General features: G+C 43.1%; 1 long non-coding RNA gene across 1 annotated transcript; it reads right to left on the bottom strand.

Annotated features, from left to right (window-relative positions):
- Window positions 1-557: 557 nt before the first annotated feature.
- Window positions 558-16,843, bottom strand: LOC115086047. Its single transcript, XR_003855038.1, has 3 exons — window positions 16,521-16,843; window positions 6,120-6,262; window positions 558-5,072 (listed from the first exon to the last, which is right to left on the bottom strand). It is a non-coding gene; the product is annotated as an uncharacterized LOC115086047 (long non-coding RNA).
- Between the last annotated feature and the right edge of the window lie 6,180 nt (window positions 16,844-23,023).

The following is a 23,023-nucleotide window of genomic DNA, read 5'->3' as shown; positions in this document are numbered from 1 at the left end:
TTTGCCATATACCTTTTCTGTTTGTAGAATGTTGACTATTTCTGAATCTCCTGTTTGACCTTTATTATGATGTAATAGCAGCTTTAATTTTTCTAAGGGCTATTCATGAATTATGAGCAATTAGGAAAAACACATACTAGCTAATTAAATATTGATGACACATTGCAGCTAGTAGTAAATATGGGCTCATATAAATTATTGCATGTCAAAGATTGTGGTGCTCTTGAACGTTCCATAGTCTGGTTGCTATGGGATTTAGCTGTTTGGAAACTTGTGTGGGTTTAATAAGACTCCTCTTCAACACTGGTTTGGGTCTCCTCTGAACACAGATTAACCCAAAGCAAGGTCTGTGGTAATACTGATTAAACTCCTGTGGTACTATATGAGATAGATCATCAAACTTTGATCCCTTAATTAAAATGCATAATGAAGATTTGCAAATAGGTTCCAGAAATATGCAAATGTATTTCTTTATTTTAATTTGTTGACCAGAAAGGTCAGCTTAGGACAAATGTTTTATTCTTCACAGAATCCTGGGTGTAGCAGGGCACATGTAACACATTAAAAAAAAAAATAAACAGCAGATCATTTACAACATATCAATTATACAAATAGTTCATTTAACCATTTACAAGTATATTTATCTACAAGGTATTCATCTAGAGAAGACTGAAGTCATTAGGTGGCTGATTCGCAAAGCCACATTCAGGGGGCCATTTTCTATCCCTATTGCATGCGAAAAGGGACATTTCGCTTGTGATAGCTAGATAGGGGCGGTGTCGGGGCAGAGTTGGCACTGGAAGAGGAGGAGTCGGGACGTCGTTGGGGCGGACGTGGCGGAAACTTCGCAGGCAGCGAAAAGGTAAGACCCCTTATCGCCGCCTGTATTGCGCCCAATAGCACCACCTTTCACACGTGCGAAAGCCGGCAACGATATCACCGTGGTGGTGCAAATCGCTGCCGGCTTTCGCAGACCCGCCCCCTGCTTCACCCCCGCCCCCATTACCGTAGGATTCAGAGAGGTGCGCGACATTAGAAAATCCAGCCCTAAGTTTGGAAGGTTTGAAATGTGATTTTTTTTCACCTCATTCATCAAGCTGATATGCAGCACATGGACATGTGGGGTCACAGTGTGAGATGGCACCATTTTATAAATGGAATGAAATCACATAAAATTGTGAGCCTTGAAATTCTGATATATACTCTTAATGGAGTGTTAGCGAAATACTACTAATACTAAGATCTCTATTGATCACATGCGGAACTAAAGTATGAAGCAATGCTCTTTTAGTAACATGAGTGATAAGGAGATTAGGGCCTCTTTTGGCAAGGGTGGAAGGTTGTAGGTCAGTGGTGAAATCCTTCTTGGGGGGCAGCAGCACTGGTGATCGAGTTGTGGTGGGGATCAGTATTGTGGATGATTGGATGGGAAGCTGGGGATGGAAAGTAGGTCCAATAGGGTTGGGAGCGTTTCTAAGGAGGTTAGTATACTAGATTGGTGCACTAGTCCCTTAACACCATAGTTCCCTATAGCACAAAATTTTGTACAGTGGTTTAACCAAGAAAATATTACTCCATGGTTCATGGGTTTGTGATTGGGGAGGGGGGGGGGGTGGAATGAGCTCATTATCCCCTTATTTGTTCATTTTAAATATGTGGCTATGCTCAGTTTGAGAGAAAACAAAACAAAATAGCTCAACCCCTATGATTTCAGTTACGTTTCTTGTGCTGGAAACCTTGTAGACCTGTCAGTGGTCAGTGGGCTCACTTATTAGTCTCACCTTCACCAGTGGTTGGCAGACGTGGTTGCTAAATCATTGATTGGCTCTGGGTTAAACCTGTATCTTTGACCTTCCCTTGTACACTCAGCCAGTCACTCACTCACTCACTCATTCACACAAGCTTAGCCCAATGTCATTTAAAAAAAAAAAACTTGTTGTTTTAAGACATTTAACATGGGAAACTGGAAAAGCCTTTGTTCACCAGCATTTACTTTTCTGCTTGTTTAATGTTGGAGAAGTGTTATTTGCACTGACATATGTTGAGGCAAAACTACACTGAAAACTCTGCTGTTTACTGATGCTGCTGTTGGATTGAGTAAAACATGAATGGTGAAGGGGTACCACTTTTGGTGCTGCCACATCTTGAGATAAAGTGTGGGTGTGTCTGACACCAGTGCTGTTCCTATGACTAACAGAATATGTATTGCACTTGTCAGGTTCTCTTTCAGTAGTCTCTACAGCATTCCCAACAATGGGTCCCTGTTTGAACGCCACTTTTTGTAGTGGTATCCCAGTTTGGTTGGTTGACTGTATCCAGGGTGCTATGATGCCGGGGTTCCTCTGGTGGGGGTGGGGGTGGGGGGAATCAACTTCCTGGGCCCTTGGCAAAGACATGCTATGGTCATCGAAGTCCAGTCCCAATCCAACTGGTCTGAACTTCTGTGCCATGGGGATTCTTAGGAGGAATAAAGGAGACATGAAGAAAAATAAAGAGAAAATCAACTATACACTTTGCACTCGCTACTAAGTCCAGTAAAAAATAAGTCTCTGAGTCCAGTGTGGTATTCAAAGAAAATATTTTCATCAGTTTAAAAATCAAAATCCAGGCAAGAATTGAAAAGATCAAAAATAGCTTCATAAAATCAATGTCAGAAAAGCCATGATCTCTATACATCTCCTCCTTACAGATCTTTTCTCCTTTGCACCAGCATCCATGTCCAAAAATCCTTGCCCTTGGAGGGTAGGATATCTCTCTTCTAATTCCAGCATCAAAACTGCTGGGAAAAGGTGACATAATATTCCTTATTGAAAAAAATGAATCTTCAACATCCAATAAGTATAAAAAGCTCTAACTATATAATCCAAAACTGGTCTTCTAGAGTCAACTCACTCCAACAGCTCTTGCTGGAATGTCCAAAAATCTCAAAGCTTTCTTTCCCCCTTTGCTTCAATCTCTTAGCAGAGGCAAAAAGAATCAAAGTCCATCCCATCCAGATACAGGGGGAATCCCTTTTGTCAGGGAACTGGCTCCAAGCAAAAATCATAACCTCGGTCAGTTCCACCTTGGGGATGGCAAAGGCCTTCTACTCTTCCTTCTATCTCTCCTTCTCATTCATTTCTGAGCCTGCTCATGGGTCATCTATAGCCCAAAGAAGCCTCCTACCAAAAAGCAGAGTTAATACAAAGGGAGTGCTCAAAAATACAAAACCCTACACCTATCTATGAGAGTCATAGTGACAGGCAAGTCGGAGTCACATCTGTAAAGCGGAAAAGGCATTACTTGCACTGACAGTTGTGAAAGCATAGCATTATTGCAAGCCCTGCTCTGCCCTGCCCTGTCTGAAAGTTGCTATTCTGTGGCACAGTGTCTACTGTTGCTGTTGTCATTCTATTACTTGTTTACAGAGGTGTTATGCAGAGGAGAGGCTCTGAGCGGGGACCTTTAATGGACATCTAGGGTTAGCAAATCAATTCTTGATTCAGAACATAGTTCATTACAGTCTGCTAATGATTGTGCTCCATGCAATATACTCCAGTCATTGCCTGTAACCCTCTAATCAGGTTTTGGGACCTGGCTGGGTGTACCTGATGATGTAACAGCACTGATAGGTGCTGGAAGAAGAGTGGAATTGTGTCACTGCTGGGAGAAGCTCTGCCACTGGCACCTGAAGCAAAGACTGGCTCCAACCTAGCATAACACTGCTAGTACATGTAGGCTATGAGGGGTGATCTTCCCAGGCAGAAGCCCTCCTTTCTTCATGGATAGCAGTCTTATACCTTATACATAGTATACTGCTGCTTAGTTTTAATACTGCAGTCACCTGGTAGACTTAAGAAATAGCCACTAGTTATCACTGTGTGCTAACAGCATGGGATCTATTTACTTTTTGAGTTCTTGCCAGGTATTTATGACCTGGAGTGGCCTCTGTTGGAAACAGGATACTGAGCTTGATGGGCCCTCGGTCTGACCCAGTATGGCAAGTTCTTATGTTCTGGTATATAATAATAAGTCCAAATCCATGATGATTTCCTGTCAGGCATCACTTGTAAACATTGCTGCCTTGGGATTGGCTCATCCTCTTTTGAGGAGTTCGGAAGAGGAGGAGTCGGGGCGTCACCGACACCGTGAAGACGCCGTGGACAACGAAAAGGTGAGGTCCTTTTCGCAGGCCCGCCCCCCCGCCCCTCATTCTCTAAAGTATCGCAGGCCTGCGATACTTTAGAAAATGAGGCCCTATGTCTCTATCACTTCCACTGAAAGACTGTTCTATGCTTACACCATCCTTTCAGGGAAGACATATTTTCTAATGTTACTTCTAAACTTACCCCCCTTTGAACTTTATTAGCAAGAATCTCCAGTAATTTTAATAAGTCTGGGCTAGTTCCTTAAAGTAACAAAAGAATATAATCTTTGAAGGGCACATTAAATAAGATACTAGATTAAAAAGAAGAAACTCCCTTCATCTCTAAAAGCACTTACTGTTTAAATGGAATATTCCCTCCACAGCTTTTAGAAAAAAAAAACCCTTTTAGATAAAAATAAACATTTCCACATTTTATTTTCATCCATTTGCTATGAGGAAGGCAGTAAAGTCTGTTTGTATAAACCCTGTGCATTGTGGCTGCATTGCCACTGACAGTGTACTGACTTACAAGCTCCTGATTCAATGCAGTATGAGGCTATGATGCTAACAAAATTGCACAGTAGAGCTAATAATTAGAGTAAAGGTTGTCTAAGAAATAATGCAAAAGTGAATCTAAGCTAATTGGTACTTTCATTTCCCTTTGAACACGTTTACAATAATTCACCTCATCGATGGCACATATGCAGGCAGGAAATTGTAAACCAGAGGGTGCAATTGATATCACTGGAGCCTGTACTCATACAAAATTATCTCCACTGATCTCATTTTTATTGTGCATTGTATCAATGAAAGCTAAATAAATAAAAGCAGGATTTGATTGGTTCATGCAGCCAAAGATTGTCGAGAACAGCTGTCTATTCCCATTTTCTATCCCATCAAATTCTGCCTTCCTTCTCCAGTTTGCAGCTCAGAGATGTCTGTTTGCCTATGAGAATATTGAAACAGAGAAAACAAAACACACAGTCAAGGGTGAAGGAAGGACTGTACAGGGGGAAAAAAACCTCTAAGACTGTGAATGGCTGGGACACTACTATATAAATGAAAAGTAAAACATTGAGGCAGGTCAATGGATAGATAGTAGTAAAGGTTTAAGCAAAGGCTTCTAAAGAGTGGCACAACTTTTTCAGGTATAAAAATGGATGGACAGGAGCCAGAATACAGAGATTGATGGACCAGATGGCCCAACACATGAAAGATAAATGGGGTGATAAGTTGGAAAAAGGCAGAAAGGATGTAATGCAGAAAGCTTGTTGGCTAGGAACTGGACACCGGCTTTTGAAGCCTTGGAAAAGAAAGCACAGAAATCCAGGGGAGCAGTAACAATTAAAATAAAAAAATTAGGGATAGGTAGAGTTAGGTTAGGAGTCGGAGAGGAGAGGGGATGAGGTAGGAAGGGTAGGGTTAGGGATAGGAAATTTCCCTCCCAGTCCGTTCCTTAATTGGAGCGGACTGGGAGGGAACTGGGGGAGGCCCAATTGCGTCACTGCGCATATATTGCTAAAATTCCCCCCCTGCGCACGCGAGTCCCGGGCCCCCCGCATATGTGCAAGTGGATTTAAAAAATTGACACATATATGTGCACAGCCATCAGATTTTATAACATGCACGCACCGGCTCGCACATGTTATAAAAGCGGGGCGTCCATGTGCATGCGCCGGGACTCATGCACACATGGATGCGCGCGCGTGGGTCTTAAAATTGACCCCATTATGTGCATAAAATATATGGTGTAATTTTGTAAAATGGGCAAAGTATGCAAATATGCAATGCGTAAATATATGCACGTACTGAGAAAAACCTGGTATTTTATAAACTATGCTGACCCTGCTGCATGGTTTATAAAATACTAGCAAAAATCTCTATAGGCCCACTTAAGTACGCATTTGGTAATCTATGCAGACTATTGATAAATGAGTTCTCTAATGCTATGTAAAGGGGGTACCCTATAAAAAAAAATAGAGTTAACACTTACCTGATCCTGAAGCTTTAGGAAGCAGCAACATCCAGGAAGGCCCAAAGTTGATGAGGCCCAAGTTCAGCAGGGCAAAGGCTGAAAATAGCACTCCATGAGGCTACAACATAGCGCCAAAGGCTAAGAAGCAGATGAGAAGAAATCTGTAAAAAGAAAAATAAGCGACAATAGAGATCAGTGAAGGAAGCATATAAAAGAAAAATAAGCAACTGCAGGAAAAATGTAGCCTGTCCAATTGGAAAAGGATAAGAATGAGTGATGGCGAAACCCACCCACCCCAAGACATAAGAAAACAGTACAGACAGGGATAACAGAATGAATTAAAAGAAAAGAAGCAAGAATAGCGCTGAAGAGCAGATCGCAGCTATTTCCCTGATCTGCCAAGCCACAAGAGACCGACCACAATGCGTGAAAGGCCTAGTGAAATTCATCAGACATCAAATCACCCAGACCTCACAAGCAGGAAAAGGAAAGTGAGAAAGAAAAAGAAGCTGGTGCCTCAGAGAAAGCTGGGTTATACCGGCAGCTATAGGAGGGAGGCTGGCAGCCAGGCAGCTGTGAAAGAAGGAACCAGTGCAGGACCGACAGCCGCGTCAGGTGAAACCAAGGGAGCAGCGCAAAGGCCGCAAGAAAAGTAAGGCGCCGGAGACTCTTAATGAAGGGAGCCAGGCAGGGAGACACCGGACCTGTCACCTGCGCGGGGGGGGGGGGGGGGGGGGGGGGGGGGGGGGGCTGAATCTCTGCATCGCCAGTCTGGCCAGACCCTCCTGACAGGAAGCGCCGCTGCAATCATTGGAGTGAGCGCGACATCGGATCGTCACTCCGGCCAGGCCCTTCTAATGGGAAGAAGCACCGCCAAAAGGAAAAAAAAAAAAAAATAGAGAAAAAGAAATACTTATCAGGATATCATCCTTTAGAGACTGTCTTCATTGCTGAAGGAAATAAAAATTCATACAAAGTATCAGTCCTTGACAGTTACAAATACTTTTAAAGAGAAAAGGTTGAAAGGTATCTAATGTTGACTAATATCTAAATAAGAATATAAGAAGAAGAAGTTATATCAGTATTCTTCATTGGCCTCTTGCATGCTTTCTCCTCATAGGTGTTTCACGGGCCCTGCACAGACCCCTATACTTTCTTCATAGTCTCCATACCCTCCAATCTTATTGACCATTGGTCCTACTTCACTTGCCCCATTTCATAAGAACATAAGAAATTGCCATACTGGGTCAGACCAAGGGTCCATTAAGCCCAGCATCCTGTTTCCAACAGTGGCCAATCCAGGCTACAAGTACTTGGCAAGTACTAGGGATGTGCAGCAGGGACGGATTCGTCCCATTCGGTATTCGTATCCATCGGGACCCAAATCCATTGCATCTGTTCTCGGGGGACCCTGATCCGTTCATTAGTTACATATGTATTCGTTTCCCCCCCCCAAAACCCATCCCAACCCTTTAAATTTAATTAACTACAACCCACCACCCTCCTGACCCCCCAAGACTTGCCAAAAGTCCCTGGTGGTCCAGTGGGGGTCCTGGAGTGATCTCCTGCACTCGGGCTGTCAGCTGCCTGTATTCAAAATGGCGCCGATAGCCTTTGCCCTTACTATGTCACAGGGGCTACCAGTGCCATTGCTGAGCCCCTGTCACATGGTAGGCGCAATGGACGGCTGGCGCCATCTTGTGCTCCTACCATGTGACAGGGACCGACCAATGGCACCGGTAGCCCCTGTGACATAGTAAGGGCAAAGGCTATCGGCGCCATTTTAAATACCGGCAGCCGATGGACCGAGTGCAGGAGATCGCTCCAGGACCCCCACTGGACCAGCAGGGACTTTTGGCAAGTCTTGGGGGGGTCAGGAGGGTGGGGGTTTATTCGTTAGTGATACGTTGTATTCGGGGGGGGGGGGGGGGTTCACCATACGTTTCGTGACCCCCATGAATACAACGAATATGGCATATAAGTTGCAGATTGCCAATACGTTGCAAACAAATGCACACCCCTAGCAAGTACCCAAAAACTAAGCCTATCTCACACTACTGATGCTAGTAATAGCAGTGGCTATTTTCTAAGTCAACTTGATTAATAGCAGGTAATAGACTTCTCCTCCAAGAACTTATCCAAACCTTTTTTAAACCCAGCTACACTAACTGTACTAATCACATCCCCTGACAACAAATTCCAGAGTTTAATTGTGCATTGAGTGAAAAATAACTTTTTCCGATTAGTTTTAAATGTGCTACATGCTAACTTCATGGAGTGCCCCCCTAGTCCTTCTATTATCTGAAATTCACATTTACCCATTCTAGACCTCTCATGAATTTAAAGACCTCTATCATATCCCCCCTCAGTCGTTTCTTCTACAAGCTGAACAGCCCTAACCTCTTTAGTCTTTCCTTATAGGGGAGCAGTTATATCCCCTTTATCATTTTGGTCACCCTTCTCTGTACCTTCTCCAATGCAACTATATCTTTTTTTGAGATGTGGCAATGAGATTTGTGCATAGTGCTCAAAGGTGCGGTCTTACCATGGAGCGATATAGAGACATTATGACATTTTCCGTTTTATTCACCATTCCCTTCCTAATAATTCCTAACATTCTGTTTGCTTTTTTGACTGCCATAGCACAGTGAGCCAACAATTTCAATGTATTATCCACTTTGATGCCTAGATCTTTTTCGTGGGTGGTATCTCCTAATATGGAACATAACATTGTGTAACTACTGTTGTGATTACTGTGGTAGTGATACAGTGGACCCTTGGGCCGGGCTGCAAGGAGGCTTCCTAAGCAGACCGGGAGGCGGAGTCTATGGGTCTGGCAGGGCTTCACCCGGGACCTAGAATCCCCCCGGGAGGAGCCCGTAGGTATCCGGGCCCTTGGGAGTTAGGCTGAAGGTGGGCCGCAGAGGGTATGGCAGAAGCAGGCCCAGGTTAGGTAGAGATCAACCAGCAGTTCAGATGCAGGCCAGGGGCAGACAGGCCGCTAGCCAATAGTGTACTGAGGCCGGACCGGGTCAAGACAGGTAATAGGCAAACAGAGTTCGGAAGCGGGCCAAGAGCAGGCCCGGCAGCCAGTACACAGAGTTCTGAACAAACCGAGGTCGTGGCTGGCGGCAAGCTGGCAGAACACTGAAGCAGACCAGGGTCGTGGCTGGCGGCAAGCTGGCAGAGTGCTGAAGCAGACCGGGGTCATGGCTGGCGGCAAGCTGGCAGAGTGCTGAAGCAGACTGGGGTCATGGCTGGCGGCAAGCTGGCAGAGTGCTGAAGCAGACTGGGGTCGAGGGAGGCGGTAGGCAGACAAAGTACTGAAGCAGGCCGGGGTCGAGAACCAGGAAGACAATCAAGAAGTCTCTGAAGCAGGAACGGGAACGGAACCAGGAACCAGCAGAGTCCGGAAGGCAACTAGCATTCAAAGAACCTCGTTGCAAGGCGTCTACTCGGAGTCTGGACGCTGGTTAAATGCTCTCTCTCTCTCTCTCTCTCCTCCCCCCCTAAGTGGTTATAGGTAGGAATTATAACAATTTTGGTACTTACTATGGAGTGCACTTTGCAATAAATAAGCTATTACCATAAAACATGCCCCTCTTCCTATCACATGTGATAGTTTGATGAATCTAACTGTGGATGTTATATTGTAGAGATGTGAATCATGTGCCAGATCATCTTAATGATCAGGTTCGGCTGGGGGGGGGGGGGGAAATCTGATCGTTAAGATATGTGAATTGGAATCGTTTCCGATTCCAATTCACATCGCTAATTTGTTTTTTAGAGATGCCCGCGCTGCTAAAAAAAAACCCCACCCGACCCTTTATATCAACCCCCCTTAGCCTTCCCCACCCTCCCGACCCCCCCAAAACCTTTTAACATTACCTGGTGGTCCAGGGGGGCCTCGGGGGACGATTTCCTGTTCCCAGGCATCAGCTGCGCTAAAAATAAATGGTGCCGATGCCCCTTTGCCCTTACCATGTGACAGGGTATCCGTGCCATTGGCCGGCCCCTGTCACATGGTAGGAGCACTGGATGGCCGGCCATCTTTACTCATCAGCCCCCCTGGACCACCAGGTAATGTTAAAAGGTTTGGGGGGGGGGGGGGGGGTCAGGAGGGTGGTCGATTTAAAGGGTCAGGTGGGTTTTTTTTTATCGGGCCATCGGCGCCATTTTAATTAGTGGCAGCCAAAATGGCGCCGATGGCCCGAGAGCGGGAGATCGTGCCGGGAACCCCCCATTGGACCACCAGGTAATTTAACATTTTGGGGGGGTTCGGGAGGGTGGGAGAGGGTAAGGAATTGGTTTTAAAGGGTCGGGGTGCATTTAGGGGTTGTTTTGGTGTGCCGGTTTTCCTGCCCTCCCCCAAATAATTCCCATGCCCTATTTAATGATTTAGGATGATTTATGACGATAAATCGGGGGCACTTGTATTGTATCGTGCACTCTGACGATTTAGGACGATTTTAACATTATCTGACGATAATTTTAATCGTTCAAAAACGATTCACATCCCTATTATGTTGTACCCTGAATATAAGAAGGGTGGGTTAGAAATGTTTTAAAATGAATTAGACCAGCCAGTCACTTTTGTCACAAACAGAGCACAGTGAGTGAACTGATAATACTTGCTATGCACTGTAAATAAGCATAAAAAGTTGCTCACATTGGTGGCCAGCTGTATGATCAAAGCCCCAGGTACAACAGGGACTGATCCAAGGTGGTGGGAGCCAGATGCAGGGCCTTAAGCCAGCACTGGGGACATTAAGGACACTGAGTGAGGCTGAAGGCAGCGGTAGAGTCTCAGTAGCGAGGAGGCAGTGGCAGGAAGTTGGCAGTTTGTTTCCTGCCATGAAAAGGCAGAGCCAGTGCAGTGAAGGAAAGAAGTGGAAGTACTTTCTAGTTCTGCAAATGTCCATGTTGACCTGAGGAGAGCAATGGGAGCACTAGTCGCTGACTCCCACTATTCCTGCTGCTACCATAGGTCTGGGCTGGGCCATGATATTGAGGTCACCAACAAAAGTTTGAAAACTACCAGTGGGTAAAGCTGTTTTGATTTTTAAAACCATAGACAATGCATAGATTTTCTACATTGAACCCTCCAAATCATAGAAACTCAAAATATTTTGACAGATAAAGACCACAATGTTCATCTAATTTGCCCATTTCCCTTTCTGGTTGTATATTGCAGACTACAAGATATACATATTTACCTTCACCTCCCAGTAACTTAAGATTTTATGCACCTATCTCATGCTCTTTTAAAGTCTGGTGTTGTTTTTCCTCTACTACTTCTAATAGAAGACTGGTCCAAGCATCCACTACTCTTTCTATGAAGAAATATTTTCTTCTGTTACTCTTGAGTTTATTATTCACTTTTAGCCTCATACCATGACCTCTTGCTTTAGAAATTCTTTTCCACTGAAAAATGCTTGTTGCTTGTACATTATTTATATATTTGAGATGTTTGAAATTCTCCTTTAGCTCCCAATGGAGATTTTAAATTCTCAAATCGATAACTCATGAACACTTCCTCATTAGTCAAATTTAAAAAATGTAATCCTAGCTCTATGAACATTTACTGGAGAATATTTTCTCTGTCTCTGCCTCACATTTCTCCAAACTAACACATTAGAAAATATTTTCTGGCAGTAAATCTTCAGGAAAAACTAAATAAAAAGCCATCACTTTCTACCAAACAAACCACTACAAACATATCAAGGAGATTGTGCTCCAGACTCACCTGTTCAAAGTCCTGGTGCAGATTCACATGCATAAACAACCATGATGATGATGACATTAACACGTGAAATTTTGTTAAGCTTCCTTCATGCAGCCAAATTGAAAACCATACCTCCAACATGCCTTCTTATTCATGCAGCTCAAATTATTTGTATAACTTAATTTGGATGCACTCAATAGCAATTTAGAACATTTGCTTTGTGAGGCTTGACATCAGTATACGTAAGTACTGACTAGAATTTAGAAAATGTAGCCCTATGTGCTTTAACAGCAGAAGGAATGGGAAAGATAAGGTGTGCTTTGTGTGTGTAGGGAGGGGGGAGGTGGGGGGGTCTTTGAATACAGATTAGGTTGCACAATTGACAGAGCTTCAGATGTGCAAAAGATCAGTGGGTCTGAGTGATTTTCCACGAGGGCAGATAAGGAAATGAGTGATTGAAAAATAGGAGGCAAGGGTTGAGAAAGCAATATCATATACAAACTAGGAAGAGAAAAGAAAAGTTAACAATTTAGGCCTGGATTCTCTAAGGTCACAGACCTTAGAAAATCCGGCGGTAATGGGTGGTGGGGGGGGGGGGGGGGAAGCGGGGGGCGGTCCTGCGATAGCCGGCAGCGAAACTGGCGGCGATAAGGAATCTTACCTTTCGCCGCCAGCGATGTGTCCGCAGCGTCGGCCCCCTGTGCAACCCGGACTCCTCCTCTTCCGGGGCCAACTCCGCCCCGAGCTAGCTATCGCACGCGAAAAACATTAGAGAATGACCCCCTTAATGTCAGTGTATGTCTTTGGGAGTGGATGGGAAGAGACAGGCTAGATTAGACTATGGACAACAAGCAAGTGAAGGAAACTATATTGCTTACTCAACTGCTTTATTTAGGTATTTAGAACCACATTCTAATTGCTAGGTTATTGCTTACAGAAAAGTTTCTATAAATGATGGCATTTAAGTTATCAAAAAGAAAAGATTCATGATAACTACTTTTTGTTATGAGCATCGATTGATAAGATTTACTGAATTACTTTATTTTGACCAAAAATAAAAAAAGAATGACCCCTTTTTGAAGTTTATATTTCTAACTTGAAACAACTCTTTTAAGGTAAAGTATTAAAGTGGAATAAAATGAGAAGTGCATTTTTTATTTCCTAAACCTCTAATTCAGGATTCAACATACTTTTAACTGGCTTTTCCCCATTACTCCATAAAGTCCAATAAATATGTGACTATATCTCTTCTAAAGCTAACAGTATATATGTTTACTTCTCAAATCCTCAATACCAGAGGCCTTTATTCATCTGTTATGAAACTAAAATCAGAATGGAAAGTCATTAATCTGGGAAGTAAGATGAAAACTGACCCTAGTGAAAGAATGTGAAGGCTAAAACAAAATTCTTTCAAGAATTTACAGCAGGATGATTGATTAACACTTGATAAATGAAAGAAAAAAAGACCCCACAATGATTTGTTGTTGGTGATCCTGGAAAATCTAAAACATTTAGTTGTTCCGCAGGTTTGTGATTGCTTAGCTGTTAGAGAGGCCATTCTGCTGTAACAATATTCACCATAAAACTTTGCAGCAACACAATTCAGTTTAACGATTGTGTAGGTCACAGTTTCCCTCTTCTTCCTCGAAGGAAGTGTTTCAGGTCAACCTACATTTTATTCCCTGCCATAAAAAGCAGAGCAAATCACATGCTATTTTTGAACTTCATCCACATCACAATACGGTTATGGAGGCGCACCATTCCAGTACAATGCTGAAGTAGAATTTCAGGTTACCTTGCTGATTCAGGCTAATGATGCCAGCAAATTGCTTTACCTGGCACCTGTTTCAAGAAAATTCCTCTGTGAGTCGTAAGAAAGCTGGGCATAGTGATACCTTGTACCTGGAGAGCCACATATATACTGTAGGGATTTTGCTGAAGACTAATTTTGTTTAAGAGTAAAATCAGAAAAGATCATTGACTTGGTCTCTGTACTCAGAACAGCATAAGAAACATGAGGATAACAGAAATGCATAAATACCTCACAGGTTTTCATATGTCAGTGTAGAGGGCTACATTGTTTATGTCTTTCCTACAATGTTATAAGATGCCAATGAGTCATGTTAGTGATAGGAGAGGGACAATAATCACACTATCTTTCACGTTAATAAATTCAATAATAGTGTACATTATGATTGGGGTGAATAAATTATGTACTGAAAAAAATGTAAGATAACAATGAGGGGCAGCAGTTATAGCACGCTGTCATTCAATTGTCATTATTCAGTGAACCAATGGAATAATAGAGATTAATACCCCTCACCCCCTTCTTCCCAGCATGCAGTCATAAATCCTGTTATAATATAAACAAGCCGTTAAGCCCGTCACAACGGGCTACATTACATTTTTGTTTTCGGTCCATTTTCGCAGCACCCTCCTACACTTTTTCTCCCTCATTCCCCCCAGTCACTCACCCCCTTCCCACCCCTCAGTCTTACTCACTCTCTGTCTCCCACTGCCTCCTTCCCCTCACTCTCACCTCCCTCCCCTTCCCTCAGTCACTCCCACCTCTCTCCCCTTCCCTCAGTCACCCCCCACCCTCTCTCAATCCCATCCCCTCTCCCTCAGCCCTCCTCCACTCCCTTTTTCTCTGCTCCAAAACTTCTTACCCTTCCACTTACTCACATCCCTGTCTCTCACCTCTCCCTCATTCTCCCCCTCCCCTCCCTCTTCCCCACCCCCTACCTCCCTCCCTCTCAGTCCCTCCCTCTCACTCAGTCCCTCCCTCTCCCTCCCCCTCCCTCAGTCCCTCCCTCCCCTCACTCAATCCCTCCCTCCCTCTCAGTCCCTCCCTCCCTCTCACTCAGTCCGTCCCTCCCTCTCTCTCTCTCTCCTCCCTCCCTCGCTACTGGCCACCGCTGCCGCCGCTCCTCGTCATCGTTCGCCACGGCCGCTGCCACCCGACGCCGCCGCCGATTCCCGCCGCCGCTGCCACCCGCCGCCGCCATTTTTGCCGCTGCCACCCGCCGCCGCTGCCGCTGCCACCCGACGCCGCCGCCGCCATTTTTGCCGCTGCCACCCGCCGCCGCTGCCACCCGACGCCACCGCCGCCGCCATTTTTTTTTTCTGACGCTGGCCGAGACCGACGTCCTTGCCCGCACATGCGCAGTAGAGCTGTGCTCTACTGCGCATTTGCGGGCCGTCGGTCAGGGCCCATTTATAAGGTAGATTATTTGCATTAGGGGAGGTTGATATGAAATACAGTTCTAGAAATATCTGGACCCAGCCTGGCATCAGGAAGAGCAAGAGTTCCTCATGTTCATGTCTGCATTTAATTTGAACCCTCACAATAACTTTTCATACTGGCATGAAACACATGAATGTTCAGTAGTAAATGTTTGTAGTACTTTCTACCACAAGGAAGAGAGAACCTTTGGGTTCAATTATAACTAGAACATATATTACTCCTGGAGAAATTCTACACAAACAAAAAAAAAATTAAAATTCTGCTCACAAAACCTTAAAATTCTGAAAACTTCTGCATGCATAATATTGGTCTAAATAATACAATATGCATGACAATCTTTAAGTAATTATTTTAAAATGAAATACAGAAAAACAGTTATTACTTAAAGATGCAGAGTTTTAAATATTTTGAGCATAATTGCCCTAGAAGTTCACTGAAAGATTGTCTCTTTCACTCTCTCTCCCTGCTCTTTTGGCTAGTCTCCATTTACTTTGCTCTCTCAGGCCCCAACTCCTCCATTTGCCTCTATCTCTCCCCTCCCCCTCTAGGCTCAACCCCTTCCACTCTATTGCCAGTCCCAGAGTTTGACCCCTCTCTCAGTATTGCCCCTCACAGAGGCTCCCTCTGTCCCTCTCACTCTTTCACACACACACACACACACACACACACACACATGCTCTCTTTCTCTCTCTCTCTCACACGCACACACCCCCTCTTACAGGATCCTTCTCATGCACATACACACAAAAAACACCCTCATACAGACTCCCTCTCCTCGTGCGCGTGCATACATACACTTACACACTCTCATAAAGGCGCCCTCTATTTCTCTTGCACACACACACACACAAACACACACACACACATCCCGTTATATAGGTTCCTTCTCTTTCTCTCTCATGCATTCACACACACACACACACACACACATACACCCTAATACAGACTCCCCTCTCTCTCTCTCTCTCTCTCGTGCACACATACACACACGCACCCTCATACAGGCTCCCTTTCTCTCTCATGCATACACTTTCACACATGCTACCTTTGGCTCTCTCTTAAAACCCCTGCACACTGGCTACCTCTCTCACTCACACTCCCCTACACATAGGCTCTCTCTCTCTCTCTCTCTCTCACACACACACACACCCCTTCACACAGGCTCTCTCTCACATATACATCCCTTCAAACAGGCTCTCTTTCTTACACATACACGCACCCTCACACAGGGTCCCTCTCTCATAAAGAAACACCCTCACATACACACAATCCCTTTTTATACACATTCCAGCTCCCAATCTCTCACACATATACACACTCCTTCACAATCTCCTCACATAGGCTCCCTCTCTTTGGTACCAAAATCCACGCACCTTCATACATGCTCTCTCTCTCAAAGCCCCAGGCTCGCAGTCTTTCATACACACAAACACAGACTCAATCTCACCGGGGCTTGCTCCATCTTTGCCATGAGCGGGATGGCCCAGGGTCGTGGCATGCCTGGGCCTACGTCATCTTTGCCACAGGCAGAATGGCCTCCACTCGTGGCATGCTGGGGCTGTTCCATCTTCGTTGCGAGCAGGATGGCTTCTGCTCGCTGCACGCTGGGGCTCACATCTTCTTTACTGTGAGCAGGACCGTCTTCACTTGCAACACACAGGGACCTGCCAAATTCTGCGCAGAATCTGTACAGCTGCACGGGAGGGGAATTCTGAGAAAATTCTGCGCTCTGCAGTAGCGCGGAATTCCCCCTGGACTAATATATGGAGAGAGTAGATATTACTTTAGAGTAAAAAAAAATGCGGCTTGATAATCTATTAATAAAATAAATTGAGGTCAATGTTCAAAGCCATTTAGATGAATAACTCACAAGTTATCTAACTAACAAGTTATCCATTTAAATGTTCAGTTTTGAATCTTGACCTCATAGTACAAAAGTAAACATAAAAATTACGCCCATAACAGTAATGTTGGGAGAAACCAAACACTGCAGAATCAAAAAAGGAAATTCCATGCCAAGAATTAAACTTATTCTATCTCTTGATGGGAAGAAAAGATAACATTTTGCCAAACAATAGGAAAGCCTCACCATAAGGAGAAGCCACCAGAAATTTAGTAGGGATGTGTAAGATCAAAATATTCAATATGATTCGCTGCATTTTTTGACAGAATTTTGTTTCAGGGTTTCTGTTTGTTTTTATTTGTTTTGGAAAATAGCATTCATGATTTGCAAATAGCGCACAGTATATTCAAAATGAATAAAAATGAACATTTTCAGATTATTTTGGAACCATTATAGATTTCATGCAGGTTTTAATGAAACAAACCAAAAATGGTCTGATTTTGTTCAGGAAACACATTTGTTTGAAATGAATGTACATCCCCAAAATTTAGGATGAAAATTTAGAGATTATATCAGAGGGCATGCTGAGGGACAACACAGTATGCGGTCATTTTCTATGACTGACTTCCATATTGTATGGCAGGGTGTGGCATTGGACTTTTGTTATACATTCCAGGAACAAATACAAAACGTTGATCCTTACCACAAAATATTCTTTCTGAGGTCATTGGCATTGTCTTTATTCTAATTTTAATTTTGGTATAGTCTTAATTGTAATTGTTTATGATTTTTCTTTTCTGGATGATATATTTACTATATAGTTTAATTATCATCAGGACTTTACAACAAATTACTTCATAAATGTATATATATTTATATTCTAAATAAATATGTACTCTAAAATTTCAATTGACACAGAGAACTGTCATCTGTTTTAGACCATCTTTCCCAATGTATTTGAGTCAGATATACTGAAAACAATACTGAAAGATACAAATCTAATAATATACCTGGAGAATTCAAGTTGGAAATTTATCTATCCATGATGATTATTTTATTTTCAATCACAATAATTTTTGATCTAAGTTTTTGTCAAAAATTGTGCTTTTTGTGTAGGATATATTGGTGTGATATCTTTTTTATGTCAGGTGCATTTTATAGCATATACGTATAGATGGAGATATTGATATGTAATCACATACAAGGGAGTTTATATTATTAATTCCTGTGCATAATGTCAAATTTTGTAACTTAATCTGTTCTGCTAAAACTGATTTATGAGCAGTTTTCTTATCTAGATTCTCATAATCATTGCATTAGTTTTGAAAAACATCACATTCTTAAACACATCAACAGAGCTCCATTTGTATTTGTCTTGTCTCTATTTGTTTAAGCATATTAAAAGAACATATGTTCCAATCCCTTGAGAATGTAGATTGAATTGTTATCTGAGAAGACCTGCTGACTATTTAAATAAAACAAATGTTTATCTACATCCTGTTGTACTGTAACCCACCTGATAATTCTGATTTGCAAGGAGACCACACAATTCACACAAGTAATTTCCTCCCTGCTGGGCCAACTTCAGCCGTTTGCTTATGTGCTTGAATACTTTTAGGAGTACATGCTGAGAGATAAACAAGTCTATCTATGATTTATCTGCTAGCGCAGAGTTCTGCTGATGGTTGGTATAGGATATAGAGAAAAAGTGATTTCTTTGTTCGATCAGTATAACTATTATCAAAGGATGCTGTATTATGTGAAATTTCAAGACATATAGGACTCTTGGTCTCATCTGAAGAAAAACATATGTGACCTTGAAAGATCATGTACAATGTCTCTGGAACTGAGCCAATAAAATCTATCATAGCCACCTAAGAATGTTTTATCTAGTGACATAAACTTTGTCAGTGTAATTTGTTAAACTGGGGTTAAAAATATATTAGCGCTTTTGCCATCAAGTAGTTGATCATCTGTATACCAAAGGAATTTGTGTGTTCTTTTGCAATACATTTTCAAATTACAATAACTTATTATTCAGGTTTATCTGGTGTCATGCTATGCATCTCCCAACACAGGCATGACTTCCTCTGCTGGGTACCCTCTGCAGGAATCCAGAATAACCTCTGCATAGTTATAGGATAAAACAAACAGAACAGTTCTGGATTTCCCTTCAACTCCACCTGATTGTAAGTTCCTATAGCTGCTCTAGTTTTTAAGAAGACTAAAAAAAAAAATTTGCAGTTCTGGGCTTTTTCTTCAGTTCCCATCCAACTGTAAATCCTCATGGTCACTTTGGTTTTTATTTTTATTTTTTATTTATAAGATTTGAAATTACATCCAAGCAAAAATATGTTGAGAATAACATAACCCCCCCCCCCCCCAAATAAATTAGACAATAATTATCAGCAGAAAATATTTAAGCTAGTGTCCTTCCAGTCCACTAATTGAGGGGAAGAAATCCATTCCAATTTAGAAGAAATATATCTACGAAAGAAAGAAGAAAAAGGCTGAATGTTGGGGAAGGCCTCCACTACCTATTTTCTAGTACACTACCATAACTCAGGAGGAGGTGACACCGGTATCCAGGGGCAGGGATACATTTCTCTGAGGATGTCTCTCATTTAAGAAAGTAACCAGTTGAGAAGGATCATAGAACACATGTCACCTCTATAAACTTCACAAAGCATTTACATAGTAAATTAAGCCAAAATAAAGCATCTGATTGCAAACCCCAGTTCTCAACACTAAAAATCTTTTCTTCTTATCTTGGGTCACCTTTGCAACATCAAAGAACCTACATACTCTCAGACCAAGAGTTTCAATATATAAAGACCTGGGGGAATTCTGCACTACTGCGCAAAATTCCCCTCCTGCAAAGTTGTGCAGATTCTGTGCAGAATTTGGCAGGCCCTGGTGTGTCATGAGTGGAGGCTATCCTGCTCATGGCGAAGAAGGAGATGGCCCCAGCATGCCACAAGTGGAGCCCCTCCCACTCACGGTAAAAATGGGGCAGGCCCAGGCATGCCATGAGCGGCAGCCATTCCACTCGCGGTTAAGAAGGAGCAGGCCACCTGTGTTCCGCAAGCGGAGCCCGTCCTGCTCGCGGTGAAGGTGAAGCAGGCCCAGCCATGCCGCGAGTGGAAGCCGTGCTGCTTGCGGCAAAGATGAAGCAGGTCCTGGTGAAAGTAAGTCTGTGTGTGTTTGTATAAGATTGTGAGCCTGGGGGTGAGATAGAGAGCAGATGTGAGGGTGCGTGGGTGTGGGTGCCAAAGAGATGGAGCCAATGTGAGGAGATTCCGAAGGATTGTATATATATGTGAGAGATTGGGAGCTGGTGTGTGTGAAAAATGTATTGTGTGTATGTGAGGATGCTTGTTTGTGAGAGAGGGAGTGTGTGAAGGAATGTGTATGTATGTGTGAGAAAGAGCCTATGTGAAGGGATGTGTGAGTGTGAAAAAGGGAGCCTATGTGTAGGGGGTATGTGAGCGAGAGAGAAAGCCAATGTGCAGGGGTTTGTGAGGTTGTATGTGTGAGAGGGAAAAGGAACCTTTGTGGGTATGTGTGCAAGAGAGAGAGGGAGCCTGTATGAGTGTGTGTGTGTATGTGTGTGAGAGAGAGAAAGGGAGTCTGTATGAGGGTGTGTGTGTGTGTGTATGAGAGAGAGGGATCCTATATGAGAGGGGGTGTATGTGCGAGAGAGAGAGAGAGATGTAGCCTGTATGTGTGCATGTGTGCATGAGAGAGAGATGGTGTGTATGTGTGTGCGAGAGAGAGAAGGAACCTGTAAGGGTGTGTGTGTGTGTGTTTGTGTGTGTATGTGCGAGAGAAAGAGAGGGAGTCTGTATGAGGGTATGTCAGTGTGTGTGCGTGTGCGTGTGTGTGCATGAGAGAGAGAGGGAGCCTAAATGAGGGGGGGCGGTGTATGTGTGAGAGAAAGGGGAGTCTGTATGATGGTGTGTCTGTGTGTGTGCGAGAGAGAGAGGGAGCCTATATGAAGGGAGTCTGTATGAAGGTATGTATGTGTGTGGGTCTGTGTGTGTATATGTGTATGTGAGAGAGAGAGAGAGGAACAGAGGGAACCTGTGTGAGGGGAAGACCTGAGAGAGGGGTCAAATTCTGGGAGCAGAGATAGAGTGGAAGGGGCTGAGCCTAGAGAGGGAGGGAACAGATAGTGGAGGTGGAGGAGTTGGGGCCTGAGAGGGTAGACTGGCCAGGGGAGTAGGGAGAGAGGGTGGAAGAGACACTCTTGCAATGAACTTCTAGGGAAATTGTGCTCAAAATATTTAAAACTCTGCATCTGTAATAACTATTTTCTGCATTACATTTTAAATTAATTACTTAAAGATTGTCATGTAAATTGTGTTATTTTGACCAATATAAAGCATGCAGAATTTTAAATTTTCGTGAGCAGAATTTTAAATTTTTTTGCACAGAATTCCTCCAGGAGTAATATATAGTTTCTATCAGATCTAAAGGCAACGTTACAATAAAAGTTGAATGAATATCTTCTACTTCTGTAGATTTTTCCAATATAGAGGTTAAATTTAAAACATCAAAAGGCGCTTGAGATAAAACACTCTTCTGTGAAGCCTTTTTGAAGGTTGGTATGTAATACAACTTGAAATAGGGGAGCTATAAGATTTTCTGGTATTTTACACACCTCCATAACATTTTTTCTCAACATTTCCATAGAAGAAACCAAGCACTTCTTAGGAAAATTTATAAACCAAAGATTACACTTACACACTACATTTTCTAATACCTCAACTTTATTTTGAAGAAAGAGATGGCCTTTCGAAGTAGATCTGGCAGAATCTTGCAAAATAACTAAATTTGGAATCCAAACTTTCACCTTTTGAGACAAAATAGAAATCATTCATTGACTACCTTGTAACGCAGAGAAAAACTCCTGCTGCTGGATTGTAAACTGACTTGTTGCGAGAACATTTTTATGATGGCTTCCCATATTACTTCCAAGGTAAATGACACTGGGTTTTGATAACTAAGAGCAGTACCTCAACCATCTGAGCCTCTTCCACAGGTTGAATTATTTCAGTCGATTCCAACACACAATTTTAGCTTCCACTCAGAGAAATATCTTCTGCTATGCTCGACTCTGTGGTGCCAGACTCCCTTCCCATTGCAGGCGACTACATCCTCCAGGAGTTCCTAGACATGATCTCGGCTTGCTGTATGATGTCATTGAGCTCTGAAAAAAGGAGGAACTGAGTCTCCCCTACCGATCATCTGGATCCCTGGCTAAAAATAGAAACAGAGTAGATCTAGAGTCAAACTTGTCTGTAAACCTTCATCTATCAATCCATCTAGCAACTTCTCAACAGAGTTCTTTGGGGATCTCCAAAGCCAAAGAAGATGTATGTCTGATGGGTCCATCAACAATGGTGTTGCCAATATCATGACGATACTATTAGGAGGAATCACAGAAAGCAGGATTTTTCAATGTGCTCTGAGCTGGTGTAAAATTTGCCGCATTGCAATGGGTTCAATTAAACAATTAAATTGTTTCAGGAAAGAAAAAACATATGAGAATGGAAGAATAGTATTTTCTCCGAGCACCTACTTGATGTTGTTGAAGTTGGGAATGGAGGTTTGTATTTCATATGTGCATCTATGGGATAGTTGATGCATATATATAGCTAAAAATATTTCAAAAGAAAAATATAATAATTAAACTCAACAACCTTTATGACTCCACTACCACCTCTCCTCCCAGAACAATCCTGTAAAACAAATAATTGAATATCATGATATATCTAGTGAGCCACAGTGCGGCTCAACTAGTTAGCCAAGTTTAACTGGTTGGCTTCAGTACAGCCCTATGCGCTAAAAAGACTTAGCTTAATAAGTTATCCAGCTAATTTTGAATGTCTAACTTAGGCCTGGATTCATCATTCTTTGCAGAATGATGAATCCTGCGAAAAAGGGGGGCGGGGGGGGGGGGGCCAAGAGGGGCGGGCCTGCGAAAGCACACAGCCTTCGCACCACGGCGGTGCGATTTCGGTGGTCGCGGTGTGCTGGCTGTCGGTTTTCGCACCAAATAGCACCACCGTGAAAGGTCATAACCTAGAGATAGATTGAGAAAA

This window comes from Rhinatrema bivittatum, chromosome 1 (genome assembly GCF_901001135.1).
Source record: "Rhinatrema bivittatum chromosome 1, aRhiBiv1.1, whole genome shotgun sequence".
NCBI classification, from domain to species: domain Eukaryota; kingdom Metazoa; phylum Chordata; class Amphibia; order Gymnophiona; family Rhinatrematidae; genus Rhinatrema; species Rhinatrema bivittatum.
Note: the sequence above shows the minus strand (reverse complement) of the source record. Positions and strands in the feature narration are given on the sequence as shown.